Source organism: Coregonus lavaretus (assembly GCF_964263955.1).
Source record: "Coregonus lavaretus genome assembly, contig: HAP1_SCAFFOLD_1460, whole genome shotgun sequence".
In the NCBI taxonomy this organism is placed as follows: Eukaryota; Metazoa; Chordata; class Actinopteri; order Salmoniformes; family Salmonidae; genus Coregonus; species Coregonus lavaretus.
In genome coordinates this window covers 17,315-40,970 of record NW_028162899.1, presented here as the reverse complement: position 1 = coordinate 40,970, position 23,656 = coordinate 17,315, and the positions used below count along the sequence as shown (strand labels likewise).

The following is a 23,656-nucleotide window of genomic DNA, read 5'->3' as shown; positions in this document are numbered from 1 at the left end:
ATTGTATGATTGTATAGAGAGGATTTGTAATGGATAAGAAAATAACTATAAATCTGCAGATTAGAGTAGAGTAAGTGAAGATAGTAAAGTTAAGAAACTTCGAAGTAGGATTTGTGATCTATGTTTTGTGTTGGTTTGTGCGTTTTGTTCAGTGTTACTGTTTGTCTGTGTTGGAAAGAATGGAGGGACAGCTGGTCTGTCTGCTGTTTGACTTAGAGAAAAGTTACTTGCGGGAGAGCTCCTCTCACCATGAAATCGCACTAGTAAATGAGCTGCGCATGTGTGGGATTTTATGAGTTTAGAGTTACACAGAGCAAATATGCCACTCCCCTGCCTGCACTGAGCTGCTGTGACACGCAGACTTATAGCTGAAAAAAGAAGGAGGGGGAGACTTTGAGTACACACGAATAAAGTATTCTGTTTGTTAAGTGGCTGTTGCTTAACTATGAAACCATTTGATTGAGATCCATTGAATTTATAAATGAGAGCTATGTTGACGGATTAAAAATAAAATTAAAATAAATAAATAAATAAAATGTTACTGCGCTATTTAAAATATTCCTGAGTTAAGCTGTTTGCTTATTTCTTAGCGCGAATGTGAACATAGGTATGTCTAAAAGGGTATTGTATGGTTGAAATAACCCAGTGAGTGCATAAAAGACTAAAATCTTGTCTCATTCTTTTGTTCCCCTGTGATGTGAGAAACGAGAAGGAGGAGACAGAGAGAGAGGAGGTGCTGACCAGTGCGTCACGCGACAGCGTGTGCTGCCTCGGATCCAGTCCAATTAAGGCCAGTACTGTTCTATCCACAAACTTACTTTCCCTTACAGGATATAATAGATACATTGTGTATGCATAAAATATTTCATGTTGTGACCATTTGGCAGGGACTTGGCAAAAGACTGATTAATTGATGTAATTGAGAATTGCACATTGAAGTTTTTTGTGCATGGGTTGTTTTGATTAGAGTTGTGTTGGGAATCCAGCACTGGGATTATTCTGTAAAATTAAGGTGATTGGGTGTTTATTAAGCAATTGGTTTGTGGGTGCTGTAGTGTTGCTGGATTACTTGTCTTTCTTTTTTGATTGCTGTGAAGTTGACTAGTTTCCTTTACTTTTCTTTACCGGATGTGGTAAGATTGCCACTAATCAATAAATTGGTAGGAAAAATAAATAAATAAATAAATAAATAAATATATATATATATTTTGGTTTACAAATTAATTAGTTTAAAATAAATAATAACAAAATAAATAAATAATTCACAATAAAGGAATATAAAAGAGTTGTTACAATGGGGAAAAAGGACATCAAAACTATGCAACAACAATCCACCTACCCACTGCCAACGGATACCAACAAGAAAGGAGGGAGGGAGAGCACAAACGGGTAATACCAGCAACCATCTCATCTCAAGACCTTCTTGCATCACAAAATGGCCGACAATAACTTGATCTGTCTGGGTGAAGCGGCAATTGTGTAATCACTACATGCCAAATCAGTTGGCTTGCAATCACACCACGTTGTAAAGTCCTTTCTGCCTAAGGGAGAGAGACTGTTCACGGAAGACGACACACCACATTGACCAAAGCAATGCTACTGTTTGAACTGTTAATAGTGATGTCATTTTCTGACTCTCACTCTGACCAATACTCACAACCTCCCAATATACTGTAAATCACGTACACATCATGACAGTGACATGTATAAAGCCAAATGGATGTAAATATTGAACATAGTTAGAGATCGGCAGGTAGCCTAGTGGTTACTAGCGAAACGTCACTGGTTTGAATACCCGACCCAACAAGGTGAAATAAATCTGTCGATGTGCCCTTGAGCAAGGCACTTATTTGTAAATTGCTCTGGATAAGAGTGTCTGCTGAAATGTAAGATTATTTTCTCATCACAGATGGAAACTTCTGTTGGTGACATTTATTTTTTGAATGAGTTGTTTTGATTTTAACGTATTGTATTGCACTGTGTTCTTTCCTACCCTTTATTTTGAGTGGCCCACACGTTCTATTGTTCTTCTGTGACCCCAGTTGACTGTAAAACCATTTATGGAGCAAAGGTCTATTATGTTACCTATCCAAGAGAAGGAACTAGTGTAGTGAAGCTGCAATTGTGTAACCACTCCATGCCAAATCAGTTGGCTTGCAATCACACCCAATGATGTATATAAACCCTGGACTGCTGATGCTTTGTATTGGCCATCGAGAGGCTTTGAAGCCACCGGTCGGCCATATTGGCACTCCCCAGTAAGAGCAGTCTAACAAATGGAATTCTGCTGTATTTCAATTAAATGTTTCAAGGATTAAATTACATGTATTTAAGTATTTTTGTTGTTGTAGTGGGAACACTAACATTAGTCATCTCAAAAAATTATACTTTAAGAAAAATGTTTGTGTTTAGCTCACATAATATAATTTAAAAGTAGCATTAACGTGTCTGTAATACAATAACTGTGGCAAAAAACTATATAAACTATAGCTTGCAAAATATTTCTACTAAGCTATATGGAATTGTTTTAAGAAGGTCATATCAAGGATCATTTTGCTATTTCAGTTAGAATTTTAACACCCCTTAAAGTATCAAATAAAGTGTCTGTCCTATATCTGAGAGATATAAGAAAGATCAGGAATGTATTTAACCCTTTATTTTTGGCACTAAACAGTGTCAATATGTACAACTGGTACCGGAAACCTTCAGGCAAGTCTTGTGAGGCCTCTGGGTGTCCTAGAGCAAAACAACCGTAAGTGTTTGTGAGAGTCTCACCTTTCCACGGAGGGGTCATATTAGTGTATAGCCCAAATTGTTCGGACGCTAGAGACAGAAGTTGGCAGATCGTCTGTACCGACTTCAGACGAGTCCCAAGACACTTGTGGAGGTCGTAGAGCAAACGTGTTTGTGAGAGTCTCATCTTTCCATAGAGGGGTCATAATAGTTTGTTGTACCTGCAGCAGCCACATTTGCCAAAGTCCATTACAGTAACCGAGATAACTGAAAAGGGTTTCCAATGTATGATATTACCATGATATGATATAATATAGTGGACCTAGCGGTATCCAGCTACAGTATTTTGATAGTCCTGATTTTTGATTGTCGGACATATTGGCAGTCCCTAGTAGGAGTAGTCATCCATATAAGGGTTTCCCAAACTCGGTCCTAGCAAAAACAAATGTAGACATTAATAAATGCATTTCTATAGCATCCAAAATATTTGTTTATGATAGTGGGAGAATGCCAAGATGGAGGCACGGTGGCTTCAACACATCGCCCCCTATCAGTCATCTAGTGTATATATACATTATTGGTTGCGCCCCACAGAGGTACAGCATCTCAGCACACTGCCCCCACCACGTGATTTCAAAGAATTTAAACTCAGACCTGGAATTAGGTCACCCATGTGGGAGACAAGAAGGGAAGGGAACTGGCACAATAATAAAATTGAGGACAATCTCAAACTGCTGTTTTGGCTACATGCAAGAATTGTTCTGCTTCAGAAGATTCTGTAGTTGTTGGTTTCCTTACTTGCTGGCTCATCAGAACCTGATCCTTCCTTGATTGCCTAGTAACTGATTATGTAATAGCAGTATAATCATAGTTGGGAACTCCCAAAACTACTGCCAGGAGTTAAGAGCACTGAGGTATAAAATCATGGTTACTGCTATCCTTGGGACGACGACGACGAGATGAGCGCAGAAGGACAACGTGGGACGACGACGAGATGAGCGCAGAAGGACAACGTGGGACGACGATGAGATGAGCGCAGAAGGACGACGAGATGAGCGCAGAAGGACAACGTGGGACGACGACGAGATGATCGCAGAAGGACAACGTGGGACGACGACGAGATGAGCGCAGAAGGACAACGTGGGACGACGACGAGATGAGCGCAGAAGGACGACGAGATGAGCGCAGAAGGATAACGTGGGACGACGACGAGATGAGCGCAGAAGGACAACGTGGGACGAGATGAGCGCAGAGATGAGCGCAGAAGGACAATGTGGGACGACGACGACGAGATGATCGCAGAAGTGGAAGTTTGTTTGCACAAAGGCTTTTACGGCATTGTTTACTATCCAGCATCAACTTCTTTTTGTTCTATAATATTTCATCAAATGATCAAAGAGCACCTCATGGATTAACTATAAATGTACATTGGGGTGCCAGGACAGAGGAGAGCTTTGACTGGGCTGAGCGGGAGCTGCCCTCAAGCAGGGGCGCGAGACCAAGAGACCAGAGGTGGCGGAACAGAGTGCTCAGGTTGGGATGTAGGGTTTGAGCATAGCCTGAAGGTGAGGAGGTGCAGTTCCCCTTGCTGCTCCGTAGGCAAGCACCATGGTCTTGAATCAAAGAAGCACTCCTCTCCTGTGTGTCTACATTAATCATATAGGATTCAACTTGAGTTGACCAAAAGGATATCATGAACAAGTAGCTTTGTTCCCAAAGACTGGACATTATACAGTGTCATTATAAAAATTGTTAGTGACATCCCTAAGCGTGTGATACTGAAGAAATAACATGACAAGCCTGACCATCTCTAAAGATTTCATCCTATTAAGATATTGAGCCTCTACCTCTGTAAGGTCTGGTACAGGCAGCAGCTCCTCCAGTCGGGAGAGGGCAGAGACGAGGCAACAAATAGACGTCTCCAGGTCCTGATTGGCTCGCTCCGACTGGCCGTTAGACTGGGGATGAAAACCGGAGGACAGGCTGGCCGATGACCCAATGAGGGTGCAGACTGCCTTCCAGAACCGGGACGAGAACGGAGACCATGTCGACCGGAAGTCCATGTATCCGGAAGATGTGCTGCACCATGAGCTGGGCCGTCTCCTTGGCTGAGGGTAACTTGGGAAGGGGAATAAAATGGGCGGCTTTGGAAAACCTATCCACCACAGTTAGGATGGTGGTGTTGCCATCTGACGGAGGGAGACCAATGACGGTGGCTCCCTCTTCGATGCTGCCCTCTGCTGGTGGCTGTGTGTATTGTAAGCCCTTTACAGTAAATCAACCAGCGACCTTTCGGTTACTGGCACAACGCTCTTAACCACTAAGCATCTCGAGACATCCTTCTTGCCCACTGCGATCCAGGCCTTCAACAACACCTGGTCGCAACACACAGCACTTTATTTGCTTTTGCACACTAGTACTGTACTATTTTACTTGCCTCTCTACAGTTATATTGATGCTTTGTTTGACTGTCTTGTAGTGTTGTGAGTATTTGTATTGTTTTTACATTGTCGGTATGACAAACTCATTTCATCTTATCTCTCAGCAGATGAGATTGTTCCTGCTGGCCAATTATTACCATTATTTTTTGCCATCTTTCATGCCATCCAGTGTTGTATATAATCAAATCAAGGATTTGTTGTTGGATTTTTTGTTGACGGTTCATAATCGCACTGAAATGTACATTATTTTGTATCATTTTATTATACTGTATATGTATCTATTATTTACAGTATAATAATTAATTCTAGTAATAATCATTGAATGCAAACAATACCAGCAGTTGCTGTTTTAAAAATAATGAATATAGTGACACTCTCTTTTGAAACAATCAAGTTGAGTGTTGGTGTTTTTCTCTCATGCCTCTCAATGGAGTTAGAAAAAAACTTAACAGAGTCTTTGAATGTTATTTTCTCCGTTTTTAGGTTTTGGCTGAAGTCCTGGGTTCCACCTAATGCAAGACAATGCTAGACCTCATGTGGCTGGAGTGTGTCAGCAGTTCCTGCAAGAGGAAGGCATTGATGCTATGGACTGGCCCGCCCGTTCCCCAGACCTGAATCCAATTGAGCACATCTGGGACATCATGTTTCGCTCCATCCACCAACGCCACGTATTCGAGGGGTCAAGCGCAGTATTCCTTGACCCTATTTCCACCAAGGAGACCAAAATCTGTTCTAGGTTGTCTGAGAGAATGAGGGTCCCGGAGAAGGAGAGAGGGATGCAGTACTGAGACACACATACACTCTGCATCTGCGGCCAGCCGTAGCCTCGGAGCATGCGAGCTAAATGCTCTGTCAGGCGTGAGGTGAACTCAGTGGGACGTCAGAGGAGGAATGATTCAGAGAGGAAAAAAGATAGAGGGGCGTAAAAGAGGTGGAGAGGAAAGAAGAGGAGGGATTTAGAGGGAGGGGCCTGGATTGGAGAAAGAGAGAGGGGCCACTTTGATGAAAGATAATGCAGAGATGACCAACAACCCCTCATTCATTACCTGGACAACACAAGGCAGGACTGTGGGGGACACTTCTTGGAAAAGATGTGTCACAATGTGACAAATGTTTTCTGAATACATGACTAAGAAGATACTTTATACAGTACAAGAGAGAGGTCAGAAAGACACGAGAGAAAGAGAGACCACATAAAAAATACTATAGTAGTATACAGAAACTGTAGTATACTGTAGGATACTTTACTACACACTATAGTATCCCTCGATCATGTGTTTTACTTAGTATAGAATTTTGTATTATACTGTAAAATACTATACTAAACAGTACAGTATTATCCGTCTTGCAAAAAAAAACATTTAAAGTTATTGGAGGGTTAAGCATGTTCATGGATAATATATAATGATATTGTAATCTGAATATTCAACAGTAGTTATGCAAGTATGGGTCATAACAGCACAGCAAGCCTTTTAGCTCAGTCTTAGACATTTTCTGCATATAAAATCCAAATACTTTGTCGTTGTTTTGTAAACTATTCAGATAAAAATAAAATAATTATAACCAAGCCAGATAAAATTGCAGTGTAGGAAAAAGAGGATGTAATAGCTCCCTGTAATATAATGGGTAGTGAGGAATAAACAAACAAAGAAAACAAGCAGAATCCCATCCCATGTCTCCCCATAGAGAACATGTTACATTTGTTGATGCACCACAAACATGTAGGTCCACTGCAGGTGCAATAGGTCAATTTACTGTTGACATCCCACAATTTATTACTGGCCTACTGTGTTCAACCTTTTTTTTCTTTATTGCTTTTTTATAAGAACATTTCAGCTTTAAAAAATCTAATATCATAGAGGTTTCTTCCTTTTTTTCATAGAAAATATTTTTAAAAAATCATATACAATTATATTACATGTACATATGATCCTCTGGCTTTTGTTTTGTTGAACATAAAGGACATTTTGTTATTTTGTTGCACAAGATGTTATAGAATATGCATTTAAACAACAAACATAGGTTAACACAGCGTTGCAAAATAAGGATACACATACTAAATATACATAAATTAAATACATGCATCAATACATTACAGTGCCATGCGTACACAGTCATTTTGGGAAGTCAATGATTTCAATTGGCATTTTGTCCCCATTATATTAAACGTTCATACCTTCTTACTGTACATACATGACATGGCTTTTACAAAACGCAGTGACACCAACAGCTGCAGTTGTTGTAGCTAGCATATACCTCTCACTTTGGAGTAACTATGTCTGGTTAAAAGTTATGAGATTCTCTCTTGCTATTTAGGCTTTAACGCTTAGGATTAATCATCACCACAGATAAGAGATTTGAGAATGAAATGAGGAATTTACCTTGTCAACATTTTTTACATGAGAGATTCATTCTTTGCTAACTTTGAGACAAAATGACCGTCTCTAGTCTTTTGTGAGGAGGGAGATTTCTTGCATGAGGGAGACGACCCTTTTCATCCCATTTATTTCACTGAAGGAGGAGTGGGAAATCCCATGAGCAGGTAAAGGCATCATCTTGATAACTTAAGAGCATCTGCTAAATGACTTAAATGTAAACAAATGTGGGGCTCAAAACAGGCTTCCACCCTCACACCGGCAGGGATCAGACTGCGTGCATACACCGGGGAGACCATACCATTGCTGGGGGCTCTAGAGGTGGACATTGCATCTGGCGATCCAAAAGCAGAAGTCAAAGAGTTGATTGGTGCTGCTTTGGTGGAGGAGGAAATCCTTCTGGAGAGGGAGGTTGATGAAATGGGTCCTACAGGTGGTAGAGTACATCCCGTAGACGTGCAACTAAGGGAGTTAGAACTAAAGGCAAAGTTGGAGCAACAAAATGTTTTGCTCGAGCACAGGGAAAGAGAACGAGAGCATGCAGCCAGACTAGAACAAAAAGAAAGTGTGCATACCATTCGATTGAAAGAGATGGAGCTGGAAGTACTCCGAATCCAATCAGGCCATCCTACACCCTCAACATAGTTTGATCTTGGTCAGAACAGCCGACTTGTACCGCCTTTCAATGATAAGGAGGTGGATTTATATTTGACTCTGTTTGAGAGGATTGCCACCTTCTTCCCCTCTTACCTTTTTTCTTCTTTATCTTCCTATTTTTGTACTTATCTTTATTTTGTTATTGTTTTGCATTACAGTGCCTCAGTCCTTACTGTTTTATTTTTTGTGTTAAATTGACAAGAAATAGTAATGAATGCTCATGAAATTTGTTATGGTGTGCATACATGGGGTTTATCTGAGGGTACCCTCAACAGCAAAGTTTTTTTGCATCTTTGAAATTGGCCACTAGTGTGAACATAAACATTACTGTCAATAACTTAATAAAAACAAAAATAATGTAACATCTGATCGACTTGGAATAAAACAAGTTATGGATATAACCAGATGAATTTTTTGAAACATTAAAACAGTAGAAAAAGTTGTTTTATTTGAATCCAAAGACAGGCATGGGCTTAATGGGTATGTGAGCTCAATAGATATGCTTACCCTAATCTTTGGCTACAGCAAAGATGGTGGATAAATTAAGATTGTTTACTCAGGCCGATTACCATTGAAAAAAAGTATGTCACAGTTTACGGGGTGGGTCTCCCATAGACACTACTGCAATAGCAGCTGGGTCTGGTCTACTTAGTTCATTGACTTTCATTGAACCACAAAGAAACTGCCAAGTGGGGTGTCTCACTTCCACCTCTGGCTACAGCTTTTCGCCGTAGCCTACACCATAACCTACATAGGTTGTGAAAATTAATGTTTTTACACCTCCCTGTTTTGGGGCAGAAAATTATCATAATCCATTGGATAATTTGTCAAATCTCACTTATTTTGAGCTAGTCTGCATTAAACAATATATATGACCATCTAATAAATATTAAAACTGCGTGATGACGACTGCATTTTAGAAACCCGCTCCCCCCAAGACTAATAGTTTTGACCACTACATTTTTGGCTAAATTTGTTTTGCATGGCCCGGTGCCCCGGGTTTGCTCATTTTCGACCATTCCATTGATCCTAAAGAGAAATCTCCATCCACCTGGGTCACCGGCCATGCAAAACGAACTCGCCCATTGTTTTAATATTTAGGCTATCCATATTACCGGAGCTAAAATTCTTTCCATTTCTATGGCGGATTCCCGGCCACAATTTAGATAAAGCATTGATATATTGCTAGCTTGCTGAAATGAGCGAGAACAAATAAAGCTATTTGATCATGTCTGTGTGCATGTCCAAATATTCATGACGTCTGGAATCTGACAGTTTCACTGGAATTAACGAACAGCAACAGTCAGACAAGCGTCAACATCTTGTATAGGCATGGTTTGGCTGAAACTCATCTCTTGACAGGTAGTCTTTTTCTGAAATAATTATATTCACCTGACTTACAGTATGCCTGTCTTAAATGAAATGGTGCTCATATCATTTTCAATTAGCTAGCTACGGTTAGCATACTAGCTAGTTCCAATGACAACAGTCAGTCAAATTTTATTTGTCACAAGCGTCGAATACAACAGGTGTAGAGCTTACAGTGAAATGCTTACTTACAAGCCCTTAACCAAAAATGCAGTTCAGAAAAATAAGTGTTTAGTAAACAATAGATAAGTAAAAAATGAAAGCAGTAAAATAACAGTAGCGAGGCTATATACAGGGGGTACCGGTACAGCGTCAATGTGCGGGGGCACCGGTTATTTGAGGTAATATGTACGTGTAGGTATAGTTAAAGTGACTATGCATAGACAATAAACAGAGTAGCAGCAGCATAAAAGATGGAGTGGGGGGGGGGGGAAATGCAAATATGTCCATGTAGCCATTTGATTAGCTGTTCAGGAGTCTTATGGCTTGGGGGTAGAAGCTGTTAAGAAGCCTTTTGGACCTAGACTTGGCACTCCAGTACCGCTTGCCGTGCGGTAGCAGAGAGAACAGTCTATGACTAAGGTGGCTGGAGTCTGACAATTTTTAGGGCCTTCCTCTGACACCGCCTAGTGAGGTCCTGGATGGCAGGAAGCTTGGCCCCAGTGATGTACTGGGCCGTACGCATTACCCTCTATAGTGCCTTGCGGTCGGAGGCCGAGCAGTTGCCATACCAGGCGGTGATGTGACCAGTCAGGATGCTCTCGATGGTGCAGCTGTAGAACTTTTTGAGGATCTGAGGACCCACGCCAAATCTTTTCAGTCTCCTGAGCGGGAATAGGCCTTGTCGTGCCCTCTTCACGACTGTCTTGGTGTGTTTCAACCATTATAATTTGTTGGTGATGTGGACACCAAGGAACTTGAAGCTCTCAACCTGTTCCACTACAGCCACGTCGATGAGAATGGGGGCGTGCTCAGTCCTCTTTTTCTTCCTGTAGTCCACAATCATCTCCTTTGTCACGTTGAGTGAGAGGTTGTTATCTTGGCACCACATAGCCAGGTCTCTGACCTCCTCCCTATAGGCTGTCTCACCGTTATCGGTGATCAGGCCTACCACTGTTGTGTGATCGGCAAACGTAATGATTGTGGTCCTCTGTAGCTCAATTGGTAGAGCATGGCGCTTGTAACGCCAGGGTAGTGGGTTCGATCCCCGGGACCACCCATACGTAAAAATGTATGCACACATGTCTGTAAGTCGCTTTGGATAAAAGCGTCTGCTAAATGGCATATTATTACATTTACATTTACATTTTAGTCATTTAGCAGACGCTCTTATCCAGAGCGACTTACAGGAGCAATTAGGGTTAAGTGCCTTGCTCAAGGGCACATTAACGTCATTTAGCAGACGCTCTTAGCCATTATCATGGTGTTGGAGTCGTGCCTGGCCATGCAGTCGTGGGTGAACAGGGAGTACAGGAGGGGACTAAGCACGCACCCCTGAGGGGCCCCCGTGTTGAGGATAAGTGTGGTAAATGTGTTGTTACCTACCCTTACCACCTGGGAGTGGCCCGTCAGGAAGTCCAGGATCCAGTTGCAGAGGGAGGTGTTTAGTCCCAGGGTCCTTAGCTTAGTGATGAGCTTGAGGGCACTATGGTGTTGAACGCTGAGCTGTAGTCAATGAATAGCATTCTCACGTAGGTGTTCCTTTTGTCCAGGTGGGAAAGGGCAGTGTGGAGTGCAATAGAGATTGCATCATCTGTGGATCTGTTGGGGCGGTATGCAAACTGGAGTTGGTCTATGGTTTCTGGGATAATGGTGTTTATGTGAGCCATGACCAGCCTTTCAAACCACTTTATGGCTACAGACGTGAGTGCTACGGGTCTGTAGTAATTTAGGCAGGTTACCTTAGTGTTCTCGGGCACAGGGACTATGGTGGTCTGCTTAAAACATGTTGGTATTACAGACTCAGTCAGGGACAGGTTGAAAATGTCAGTGAAGACACTTGCCAGTTGGTCGCAAAGAAACCCTCCACCGTTTGCAATGGGATATAATGTTTGTGGAAGATATAGGTAACGAAACGAGAAGCAATAGGCTATCATGGACAACTATTGGAACTTCAGCTCTAATAACTGGATGAATAGCTATGACTGTCATGCATATTCTCTCACCGTTTCTTGTATAGTGCTGGTTCATCTATGGGAATCATTGATATATGTCTGATAGCCTATCATCTTTAATGCACATTGAATGTGAGAGCATATAATGTAGATGTATTTACCTGTACCACTCCAGTCCATTCTCGTAGTTACGGTCGAAGAAGTGCGGCTCCGCTCCCACAGCTCTGATGTCTGGATGCACGCGGAGGAACTCGAGCAGCGCGCGCGTCCCTCCTTTCTTTACCCCAATGATGATCGCCTGCGGCAGCTTCTTGCTCCCTGAGCCGTTGGAGAAACTTGACATCGCACCCGGCTCAGGAGCACTCTGCCCCTCGCCCCTCATCTCGTCCCAGTCCTCTGCTCCTCTGTACGCGTCTATATCGTTATTGAGCAAGTCTCTGGAGGAGGTCCGGACAGAGGGTTCGTCATAATCGGATTCTATATCCACCCAGGGTTGGGGTCTAGGGAGCAGTCAGGTCCACTCTGCCGTTATTCTCTATCCTTTTACCGACCACGGACCCTGTCTCCTTTCCCCGGTAATTGTCCACGACCAAACTTGGCATGGTGGCACAGTAGCCCACGCAGGAGTAGAGCATATATACCCAGAGTAAAAACATGATGCAGAGCAGAAAGAGTTTATTTTTCACCGGGCTGAATGAGATCGCATACAGATTGTGACAAACCAGGCTATATTCCATAAGCTTTGCGATTGCATAACATATTCCAGCGACACATAAAGGCCAAAAGCACTCACTCCCAATGGCACCTCAAGTAGCCTCGCAAAATGCACATGCCATTCACCTAAAACGAAAAAATTAATAAAGCAAGCAAATAAACTAAAGCGGATGATGCATCCACGGGTGCAAAGTCATTGCATGCTATAATAGTTATTCACCAGAGCCACAGGAATAATTCGGAAATTGATTCGAACGACTGGTGCACTTCAGTGGTGCTACTCCAAACACCAGCGGTCTCTCTCCACACGCATCACCGTTGCCAACCCTTCGAACATCTGCTAGTTTTGAGGCTTCTCTCGACGACTAGACCTTTTACAGAGCGAGGGGCGTACCGATACGTCTGATTGACAATCACCATGGCCAATTGACGCACGCACGCAAGCTAAATAATTAGTTGTTGTTGATAAAAACGGACCTATCACAGGAGAATGTGGGAGGGCGCTCGCGTTGGGATCCTCGCCATAGAGATGAAACGCTCTTATTGGATGAAGAGATAAACGGGATTCTATATAATCACTAGGGAAATTCTATAGTTAAAACTGTATTTTTAATGAGGCAGCTGCGAAGTCCACCCGCTGTGCTATTCCCATTTTTATCTTAGCGCATTATTTAATATGTATACTAACTAACACATTGGATTGGGTAGGGGGCTCTTTTCTGATTCTGTGTCATATAGCCTTAGGCCTACGACATTACATTATTTATTATGCATATCACTGAAGCGCATACTTTTGAAGTTATAGGCCTATTTATGACCTATCTGGTCATCTCAAACTCATTATGAATAAATATAATTTTTGCTCGTAGAGATCTTCTGCATTGCCAAATATATGGGGCCCTTGATTGTGCTAAGCACGGTATACAGGCTGCATTATAAGTTAACTATTTTCTTCCATATTTTCAAGGAGAACAAATATTTTGGATTATTGTGCTTTTCAAGAAAGCAACATCGAGATATAGGCTACAAATGAGTATTCATAACAAAAAGTAGTTTTAACAATGTCGTTTGTTTGTTTTAGCAGAGAACTTGGAGATTTTCTGGAGAAATAAAATCTAAATTTGTCTGTCATAGTTGACGTGTACCTATGATGAAAATTACAGGCCTCTCTCATCTTTTTAAGTGGGAGAACTTGCACAATTGGTGGCTGACTAAATACTTTTTTCCCCCACTGTATACAGGGTTAGTCCAGTAGCCTGTGATGGTTAGTGTATGGACTCATGCCATATTTATACTGTATTCCTAGTCGACTAAAGTCTTTCTTTGTTTGCTGAAATTAATACTTTTTAAATAAACGTTAATCAAATACCACCACCAACTGTTTCCTTGTTGAGATTCAATGTGCACATGCGCTGTTGCCATCTTAGAGCAACAGTAATGAGCAAACAGTCGGTGGTTGTATTTGATTAAAGTTTATTGAAAGAAAACAAAGAAAGCCTTTATTGATGCGTCCAAGCTGAATCTGGTTGTGAGGTCAGATGTTAGTGCTCCACCTCTTTTTAGGGGTGATGGCTCAGATAAGTACTCTGTCCTGGAGTGGGAGGAGTTAATGGAAGTCTACCTAGAGAAGAGGGGTTACACTGGGTCTGGGAATGTTGGGGAGGTGATGTCTAGGCTCATGGGGAGGGCACGGGATGTGACCAAAGTCTGGAAGCGTAACAACCTTGTTGTCACAGATGTTAAGGCGGTGTTCAGTGTTTTCAAGCAACACTTTGGGGATACTGTCTGCTCAGGTATGCCATTAGCTGATTTCTATTCAATCAAACCATATGCTAATGAGGGTCCAATAGATTTCTGGATTAGGCTTAACAAAGCTGCAGAGGCAGCCGAACAGTACCTTGTGAGTGAGGGCAGGACCTTACCCAATCAGTGCTCAGAGTTGGCAGTCATGTTTGTACGCAACTGTCCTGATAAAGAGTTGGCCCAAGTGTTCAAGAGCAAACCCATTCGTGACTGGACAGCCAGTGAGGTACAGGATCGGTTGGATGAACTGTTAAGGGAACGTAAAGCATGTAGAACACAACTTTCACAGAAGGTTGCTGCTGTTTTTGACTGCCCTCAGGAGGGAGTGGGTCCTGTGAAAAGACCTAATGTGTCATCTTTTTCTCAATGTGGCCGTGAACCAGACCAGGCACCATCTGTATCTGAGGGTGGGACATTAAAGAAAGTTTTGACTTTGTTAGAGAAGGCTCTGGTCAGCAATACTCAGCAATACTCAGTCTGTGAGTGGCGCAGTGGTCTAAGGCACTCCATCGCAGTGCTAGCTGTGCCACTAGAGATCCTGGTTTGAATCCAGGCTCTTGTCGTAGCCGGCCGCGACCGGGAGACCCATGGGCCATTCCTCTGTATCGGACACTACTGGGACGACTGGCGAGGACGCGCTCTCGCATAGTCCTCTCTGCGCGCTCCCGTGCAACCTTCAGTTCCAGTAGTTTCCTCCGCAATACCCTGTTTTCTTTCTGGCTTTGAGTTATTTCCAAACGAAAAACTGCATAGTCGTCGTCTACGAGTTTACAGATCTCTACCACGGCTGCATTCGCTAGCACCTCCATGGGAAACATTATGCTTTGGGGCTGTTTTCCTGCTCAGGGGACAGGACAACTTCACCGCATCAAAGGGACGATGGATGGGGCCATGTACCGTCAAATCTTGGGTGAGAACCTCCTTCCCTCAGCCAGGGCATTGAAAATGGGTCGTGGATGGATATTCCAGCATGACAATGACCCAAAACACATGGGCAAGGCAACAAAGGAGTGGCTCAAGAGTGCAAACATGGGACATCTGGAGAGACTTACGCCATGTTCTTTGGACATGTGTGAGAAAATAAATGTGGTAAGTGCATCAAATAGGTTCTCTGAACCTACTGCAACCTGCAGAGAGATACCAATGGAGGACAGTTAGAGGAAGATGGTCTCAAGACCTTAACAATACCTTTATCTGTCAATTTCCTTTGGAGCTTTTCACATAAACTCTAGACTACTGTGTAGTAATTGACAGATCAGGAGGTCAAAAAGTTTTAGGCAGGTGGACACGGACGATAATACTTCCCGTACTGGATCGTCTCTCCCTCTCTGCGCTCCACTGAATGTTTTCAGGTGGGATGCTAACATTTATCCAACTGGGTTTGCTTTCGTAGAAGGGATGTGAGTGGAGGAAAAAATAAGCCAAATTCAGTGAGCCAGCTGTGTTTGGAAAAGGAAACTATTTTTTTTAACTGGAGTTGCACACAGTCCATTTGGCCGCGCCAACGTTCTTCTCATCTTTCCCCTTATTGGCTTCTTTTCACTATACAATTTATCCTTTAACTTTCATCTTACTTCAATGAAAAAGGCCTTCATCTTCGCAAGACTCCTCTCACTTGCTCTCTCTCTCCTCAGCAGCAGGTGCATGTGAGGTGAGTGGCCAGAACCAGTTTCAGCTGGACATAAACTATGCGTTTTTTTGAGTTGCAATTAACTGACACAGATAACAAGCTTGCACAGTTCTCATCACGTCACACATTAAATGAACAGAGGACGGGTCCAATCGGGTCCAGTTGGTAAATCAATTTAATTGCACATACCCGAGACCCGTGGCAATATACCAGACTCGACCCAGATCCGAGACAAAGTCTTAATTTAGGACCCAGACCCGCTCAGTTCCCGGATCAGATCTCAGAATGTCAGTCTGTTGAACCCCTGAAGATCTCTACACAGCATTTATTGCACTTACACTAGGGGCCACATTGTCACCTGACATTCCTCTGTCCTTGGCACATAATTAATCAATTAGCATGATTGATTGGATTAAGTCTGTAGCTGGTGCTCCTCCCTCCCTCCCTCCTCCTCTCTCTCCAGGGCAGAACATCAGAGATATTACAGGAATGCAGCTTAACAGTTGGGACCCAGGGTTAGGGAGTTCTCTCTCTGTGTGAGTGTGTCCTCCACATCTGGGCCTGGGCCAGTGCTGTGTGTTGTGTTGAGCGGAGCTCCTATTACCTGACCCCTGACCTCTGATCATATCTCATACTGCCTGTCAGTCCCAGGACTCCCTTCTAAGACACTTTGCCCTGCTGTGTGCTACAGCTTTTTACAGCGTCCAGGGCTAAAGGACCAATAACACACACTGTGGGAGAAATACCCAGACCCAGACCCCCCCCCCCTCCCCTAACCCAGTCTAACCCTAACCCAGTCTAATCTTAACCCTAACCCAGTCTAACTCTAACCCAGTCTAACCCTAACCCAGTCTAACTCTAACCCAGTCTAACCCTAACCCAGTCTAACCCTAACCCAGTCTAACTCTAACCCAGTCTAACTCTAACCCAGTCTAACTCTAACCCAGTCTAACTCTAACCCAGTCTAACCCAGTCTAACCCAGTCTAACCCTAACCCAGTCTAACTCTAACCCAGTCTAACCCAGTCTAACTCTAACCCAGTCTAACTCTAACCCAGTCTAACTCTAACCCAGTCTAACCCAGTCTAACCCTAACCCAGTCTAACTATAACCCAGTCTAACCCAGTCTAACTCTAACCCAGTCTAACTCTAACCCAGTCTAACTCTAACCCAGTCTAACCCAGTCTAACTCTAACCCAGTCTAACTCTAACCCAGTCTAACTCTAACTCCACACATCTGATCCTGCTGATGTCATCAGGAGGTAGTGTTTCTCAGGGCTCATGGATGGGTCTGCTGATGTCATCAGGAGGTAGTGTTTCTCAGGGCTCATGGATGGGTCTGCTGATGTCATCAGGAGGTAGTGTTTCTCAGGGCTCATGGATGGGTCTGCTGATGACGGCATTCTGAGTTTAGGCTGTTAGTGTAACAGTGTTGCTTCCGTCCCTGTCCTCGCCCCTACCTGGGCTTGAACCAGGGACCCTCTGCACACATTATTTTTACTGTGATAACTTATTTTGCTTTTGTAAGCCAACACTTTTGAGATCAGTCAATAAATGCTTCTGGCATTGACTTATATGCTGCCCCTGTCTTCATGTTGTTGCTGGACATATCTTTTTTTAAATGTGTGTAGGTCACCTAAATCATCAGAAAAATTGAAGGCAGTGAGTTGCTGCACAAAAGCTTTTTCTAAAATGTTTGAGAGCAAAGGGATATTCAATATAGGCCGATAGTTTTTTACATTTTCCGGGTCAAGGTTTGGCTTTTTCAGGAGAGGCTTGATTAGTGCCACTTTTAGTGAGTTTGGTTCACATCCGGAGGATAGGGAGCCATTTATTATGTTGAACATAGGAGGACCAAGCACAGGAAGGAGCTCTTTCAGTAGTTTAGTTGGAATAGGGTCCTGTAGGCAGCTGGAAGGTTTAGAGACCATGACTATTTTCATGAATGTGTCAAGCGATTCAAAAACTTGAGTGTCTCCATTGATCCTAGGTCCTGGCAGTTCTGTGCAGACTCAGGACAACTGAGCTTTGGAGAAATATGCAGATTCAAAGAGGAGTTCATAATTTGCTTTCTAATGATCATGATCTTTTCTTAAAGTTAATGAATTCATCACCGCTGAAGTGAAGGCCATCCTCACTTGGAGAATGCTGCTTTTTAGTTATGTTATGCTTTTTAGTTAGTTAGTTAATGCGTTACGACAGCATCAAAAATTAAATTTTTATTGTTTTTATTCTCCTCAAACAGGTTGGAAAAGTGGGCTGATGGAGCAGCAGTGAGGGCTTTTCGATATTGGACGGTACTTTATTTCCAAGATAGTCGGAAGACTTCCAGTTTAGTGGAGCGCCATTTCGGTTCCAATTTTCTGGAAGTTTGCATCAGCGCTTGGGTATTTTCTGTAAACCAGGGAGCTAGTTTCTTGTGACAAATGTTGTTTTGTTTTTAGATGTGTGACTGCATCTAGGGTATTATGCAAGGTTTAGATCCTCGGTTAGGTGGTTAACTGATTATTGTACTCCGACCTCCTTGGGTAGGTGGAGGGAGTCTGGAAGGGCATCTAGGAATCTTTGGGTTGTCCGAGAATTTATAGCGCAGCTTTCAATAATCCTTGGTTGGGGTCTGAGCAGATTATTTGTTGCGATTTGAAAACGTAATAAGATGGTGGTCCGATAGTCCAGGATTATGAGGAAAAACATTTAGATCCACAATATTTATTCCACGGGACAAAACTAGATCCAGGGTATGACTGTGGCAATGAGTAGGTCCGGAGACATGTTGGACAAAACCCACTGAGTCGATGATGGCTCTGAAAGCCTTTTGGAGTTGGTCTGTGGACTTTTCCATATGAATATTGAAGTTAACCAAAAATTAGAATATTATCTACAATGACTACAAGGTCTGATAGGAATACAGGGAACTCAGCGAGGAATGTTGTATACGGCCCAGGAGGCCTGTAAACAGTAGCTATAGAAAGTGATTGAGTAGGCTGCATATATGTCATGACTAGAAGAGTCCATCACTCCTCAGCAGGCCAGGCTTGGTCCTGTAGCACCCCTCCAGCTAGGATGGAGTCCATCACTCCTCAGCAGGCCAGGCTTGGTCCTGTAGCACCCCTCCAGCTAGGATGGAGTCCATCACTCCTCAGCAGGCCAGGCTTGGTCCTGTAGCACCCCTCCAGCTAGGATGGAGTCCATCACTCCTCAGCAGGCCAGGCTTGGTCCTGTAGCACCCCTCCAGCTAGGATGGAGTCCATCACTCCTCAGCAGGCCAGGCTTGGTCCTGTAGCACCCCTCCAGCTAGGATGGAGTCCATCACTCCTCAGCAGGCCAGGCTTGGTCCTGTAGCACCCCTCCAGCTAGGATGGAGTCCATCACTCCTCAGCAGGCCAGGCTTGGTCCTGTAGCACCCCTCCAGCTAGGATGGAGTCCATCACTCCTCAGCAGGCCAGGCTTGGTCCTGTAGCACCCCTCCAGCTAGGATGGAGTCCATCACTCCTCAGCAGGCCAGGCTTGGTCCTGTAGCACCCCTCCAGCTAGGATGGAGTCCATCACTCCTCAGCAGGCCAGGCTTGGTCCTGTAGCACCCCTCCAGCTAGGATGGAGTCCATCACTCCTCAGCAGGCCAGGCTTGGTCCTGTAGCACCCCTCCAGCTATGATGGAGTCCATCACTCCTCAGCAGGCCAGGCTTGGTCCTGTAGCACCCCTCCAGCTAGGATGGAGTCCATCACTCCTCAGCAGGCCAGGCTTGGTCCTGTAGCACCCCTCCAGCTAGGATGGAGTCCTAAATAAAAGGCAGTTGCTCCATGACACATATATTTTGAGGGAAAAGCACTGTCTATTATTTAAATTGATCAGGGCAGGGCAGGGCAGCACATACAAACTGCATTTAGTCCAATAAAATTACATGATATTATTAGGCTGGAAGTAGCTTTTCACCTCGTCCGCCACAAAGGCACAGACAGAGCTCATAAAAAAAGGGGTCTTGAGGTCATCCAGGGAGAAGGACTGGCTGATTCTCCTGAGGATCGACCTCACAGAGTCAAAAGCAGCAGCCCGGGAGAAAGGGGTGTGAGGAGAAGAGGCCTTCAACGTGTTGGAGAGCTTCTCGATATTACAAATAGAAATTCAACAAACAACATGGATTATGACAATCCTATCAGCTAAAAAGGGTCATATTGACCCTTGACATTTTCTGTTAATGTTAAATTGTATGTAAGTTTATAAACACAGGAAGTGCCACAATGCTGAATACAACTATTTCAAATGTCTCGCTTTTACCACAAGGCCAAGCACCATAGAAGTTGTAACTGAAGTGATACACACTGTTAGCTAACACCAAAATAAAAAAATGTTAACTGTCATAAAACAAAACAATCTCAAGAAGGGTTGTCACGGGACTAGCTGCAGAGAAAGAACCTAACCTAACCTAACCCATGGTCTCAACAGTACAGAAACACACTGTACAGCAGTATGTACAGAATCTACAAGTTTACACAAAACAGTGATCATATTTCACTTGTGTGGTTACAGTTTGATTTCTGGGGCCAGTGGAGAAGGGGAATAAGGGAGGGAGGGAGAGAGGGGTAGCTTTTTGGCAACACCAAAGGTGTCACTGTAGTGCGAGGTGGTGGTCTTGTCGGGGTTATGGTTGAGTTGGGGAAGGGGGGGGGGGGGGGGGGGGGGTGACAGAGGTGACAGGGCGTCCCTTTTTAGAGTGATTCTGGCTTTGGGGTCACCACCATATGGGTGAGAATGTCTATGAGGTGGTCCAGGCCATAGAGGTAGCCGTCCTCGCGGTTGCCCTCCTCCCAGGTGGCCCTGTGACTCAGGACCTGTCCTTCAGGCAGAGGGGTGGTCTTCCCAAAGTCTATCATCCACACCTTGGCCTGCCCCCGCTTATCATGGATGAACAGCAGTGAGCTGCCAATCACCTGGGGAAGGAGAGAGGGAGAGAGGGATCCATCTTAGTCCTCAAAACACTGAGACCTCTGGCAGGACAAAGTTCTACAAAAAACACAAACTATCAGCAGACCCATACCAAATAGGATGAAAACATTTAGCTAAAATAACACATTTCTTTTTCTGTTTACAATAGGCTAAAACAGAGGTTTCAAATAGAGTTTGGAATGTGTGCATGGTAGGCATTTAATAATAATAATAATATTTTATTACGTTTCTATAGCGCTTTTCATAGAATCTCAAAGCGCTTAAAATAAATGTAAGAATAAAGAGGGAGAAGCCTAATGAAGAATATCCTGTTCAGTATGGTCTATAATCGCCATACACAGTATAATCACGTTAAGTATGTTATCTGCATTGAGTAAATATCTGCCCATTAAATCAACATTCTTCAAGCACCCCTCTTATTACTGTAAAGGTCAATCATGATTCAGTTGTATTTGACTACTGTATGTACATAGTTAATTTACTGTTAAACTTTATCTTATGACTTAGAAGTTCAGATACATATTTGATCAAATACTTTTGTATATATTGTGCAGGTCTGGGATTTTTTCGAGACTAGTGCTGGGTCGTAGTGCCTGCTCATCATCCCAGAGGGCTAGCTGGATCATAAGCTTAAATATTACATGAGATTGCTATTGGCTGAAGTTACAATGTTAACGTGTTCTTTCACATGTGTTGTCTGATTATACAGGGTTGCAAATTCCATCCGACGTGTCTTTATGTCAGAGGTTGCAACAATAGGTAAGATAATCTATCTCCTGTGCTTGTTCTTATTAATAACATTATGAATGTGTAGTAGACTTGTAAGATCCATGTCCTCGCCGCAATGGTTAATGTAAGTGTTCATCTCATGTCTCATTTCAGCTATTGATTGGATTCAAATTGATGCAAATTCTTCTGTTATCCACGATGAGTTCATTGCTCACAGAGTGGGTATGTAGTGTATTATACATCTTTGTTTTTGTCCCTTCTGGTGTCTTCTGTATGCCGATATTGCACTGATCACTAACTATGATCACATTTTCAGGTCTTATCCCTCTCACCAGTGATGACGTTGTGGACAAGATGCAGTACTCCAGAGTAAGCATTTGGACACTTGAGGAAGATGTCTGAAGGTAACATTGCCAGCCATGCTCACTTGAAGATGAAACCCCTAATGCTCTTTAAGCCGTACACTCCACAGAGCTGGGCTTTACGGAAGAGTGGCCAGAAAAAAAGCCATTGCTTAAAGAAAAAAAATAAGCAAACACATTTGGTGTTAACCAAAAGGCATGTGGGAGACTCCGCAAACATATGGAAGTAGGTACTCTGGTCAGAGGAGACTAAAATTGAGCTTTTTGGCAATCAAGGAAAACGCTATGTCTGGCGCAAACCCAACACCTCGAGAACACCATCCCCACAGTGAAGCATGGTGGTGGCAGCATCATGCTGTGGGGATGTTTTTCATCGGCAGGGACTGGGAAACTGGTCAGAATTGAAGGAATGATGGATGGCGCTAAATACAGGGAAATCCTTGAGGGAAACCTGTTCCAGTCTTCCAGAGATTTGAGACTGGGACGGAAGTTGACGAGATGAGCGCAGAAGGACAACGTGGGACAACGACGAGATGAGCGCAGAAGGACAACGTGGGACGACGACGAGATGAGCGCAGAAGGACAACGTGGGACGACGACGAGATGATCGCAGAAGGACAACGTGGGACGACGACGAGATGATCGCAGAAGGACAACGTTGGACGACGACGAGATGAGCGCAGAAGGACAACGTGGCACGACGACGAGATGAGCGCAGAAGGACAACGTGGGACGACGAGGAGATGAGCGCAGAAGAACAACGTGGGACGACGACGAGATGAGCGCAGAAGGACGACGAGATGAGCGCAGAAGGACAACGTGGGACGACGAGATGATCGCAGAAGGACAAAGAGGGACGACGACGAGATGATCGCAGAAGGACAACGTGGGACGACGACGAGATGAGCGCAGAAGGACAACGTGGGACGACGACGAGATGAGCGCAGAAGGACAATGTGGGACGACGACAAGATGAGCACAGAAGGACAACGTGGGACGACAACGAGATGAGCGCAGAAGGACAACGTGGGACGACGAGGAGATGAGCGCAGAAGGACAACGTGAGCCTACGCAGTTACAAAATGTCTGTTCAAACTGTGGCGCATATGGAACATTAGAACAGTGGTGGAAAAAGTAGTCAATTCTCATACTTGAGTAAAATTAAAGATTCCTTAATAGAAAATGACTAATGTAAAAGTGAAAGGCACCCAGTACAATTATTTAAAAAATAAAAGCTTAAATAAATATTCACATTCTTAAAATAAAGTGGTGATCCTAACTGACCTAAAACAGGGAATTTTTACTAGGTTTAAATGTCAGGAATTGTGAAAAACTGATTTTAAATGGTGGTCCTCTGTAGCTCAGCTGGTAGAGCACGGCGCTTGAAACGCCAAGGTAGTGGGTTCGATCCCCGGGACCACCCATACACAAAAAAATGTATGCACGCATGACTGTAAGTCGCTTTGGATAAAAGCGTCTGCTAAATGGCATATTATTATATATTATAAATGTATTTGGCTAAGGTGTATGTAAACTTCCGACTTCAACTGTATCTTATATAATTACTTACAGAGTGACGTCAAAGAACGTGTGTCATGCACTGTGTGTGCAGTTCTAACTGAGTTTAATGAGGAGGTTACCTGAGCAAACAGATGTTTAGTTGGGCACAGATAAGGAGTGCGGTTTCGACCACTCGTTTGGAACTTTATCGCAGATATAAAGTGGCTCGTAAATTCTCCCATTATCGCCTGAGAAGCATTTATGCTCAAGCTGAACAGCTCTAGTT

At 43.5% G+C, this 23,656-nt stretch overlaps 1 long non-coding RNA gene and 1 pseudogene across 2 annotated transcripts; one reads left to right on the top strand and one right to left on the bottom strand.

Moving 5' to 3' along the window:
- Positions 1 to 11,845: 11,845 nt before the first annotated feature.
- LOC311118709 (heparan sulfate glucosamine 3-O-sulfotransferase 3B1-like) lies at positions 11,846 to 12,425 on the bottom strand (annotated as a pseudogene). Its single transcript has one exon. The product of its transcript is annotated as a heparan sulfate glucosamine 3-O-sulfotransferase 3B1-like (transcript).
- Positions 12,426 to 21,387: 8,962 nt separating this feature from the next.
- LOC311118711 lies at positions 21,388 to 23,061 on the top strand. Its single transcript, XR_014611841.1, has 3 exons — positions 21,388 to 21,538; positions 21,662 to 21,730; positions 21,825 to 23,061. It is a non-coding gene; the product is annotated as an uncharacterized lncRNA (long non-coding RNA).
- Positions 23,062 to 23,656: the final 595 nt, after the last annotated feature.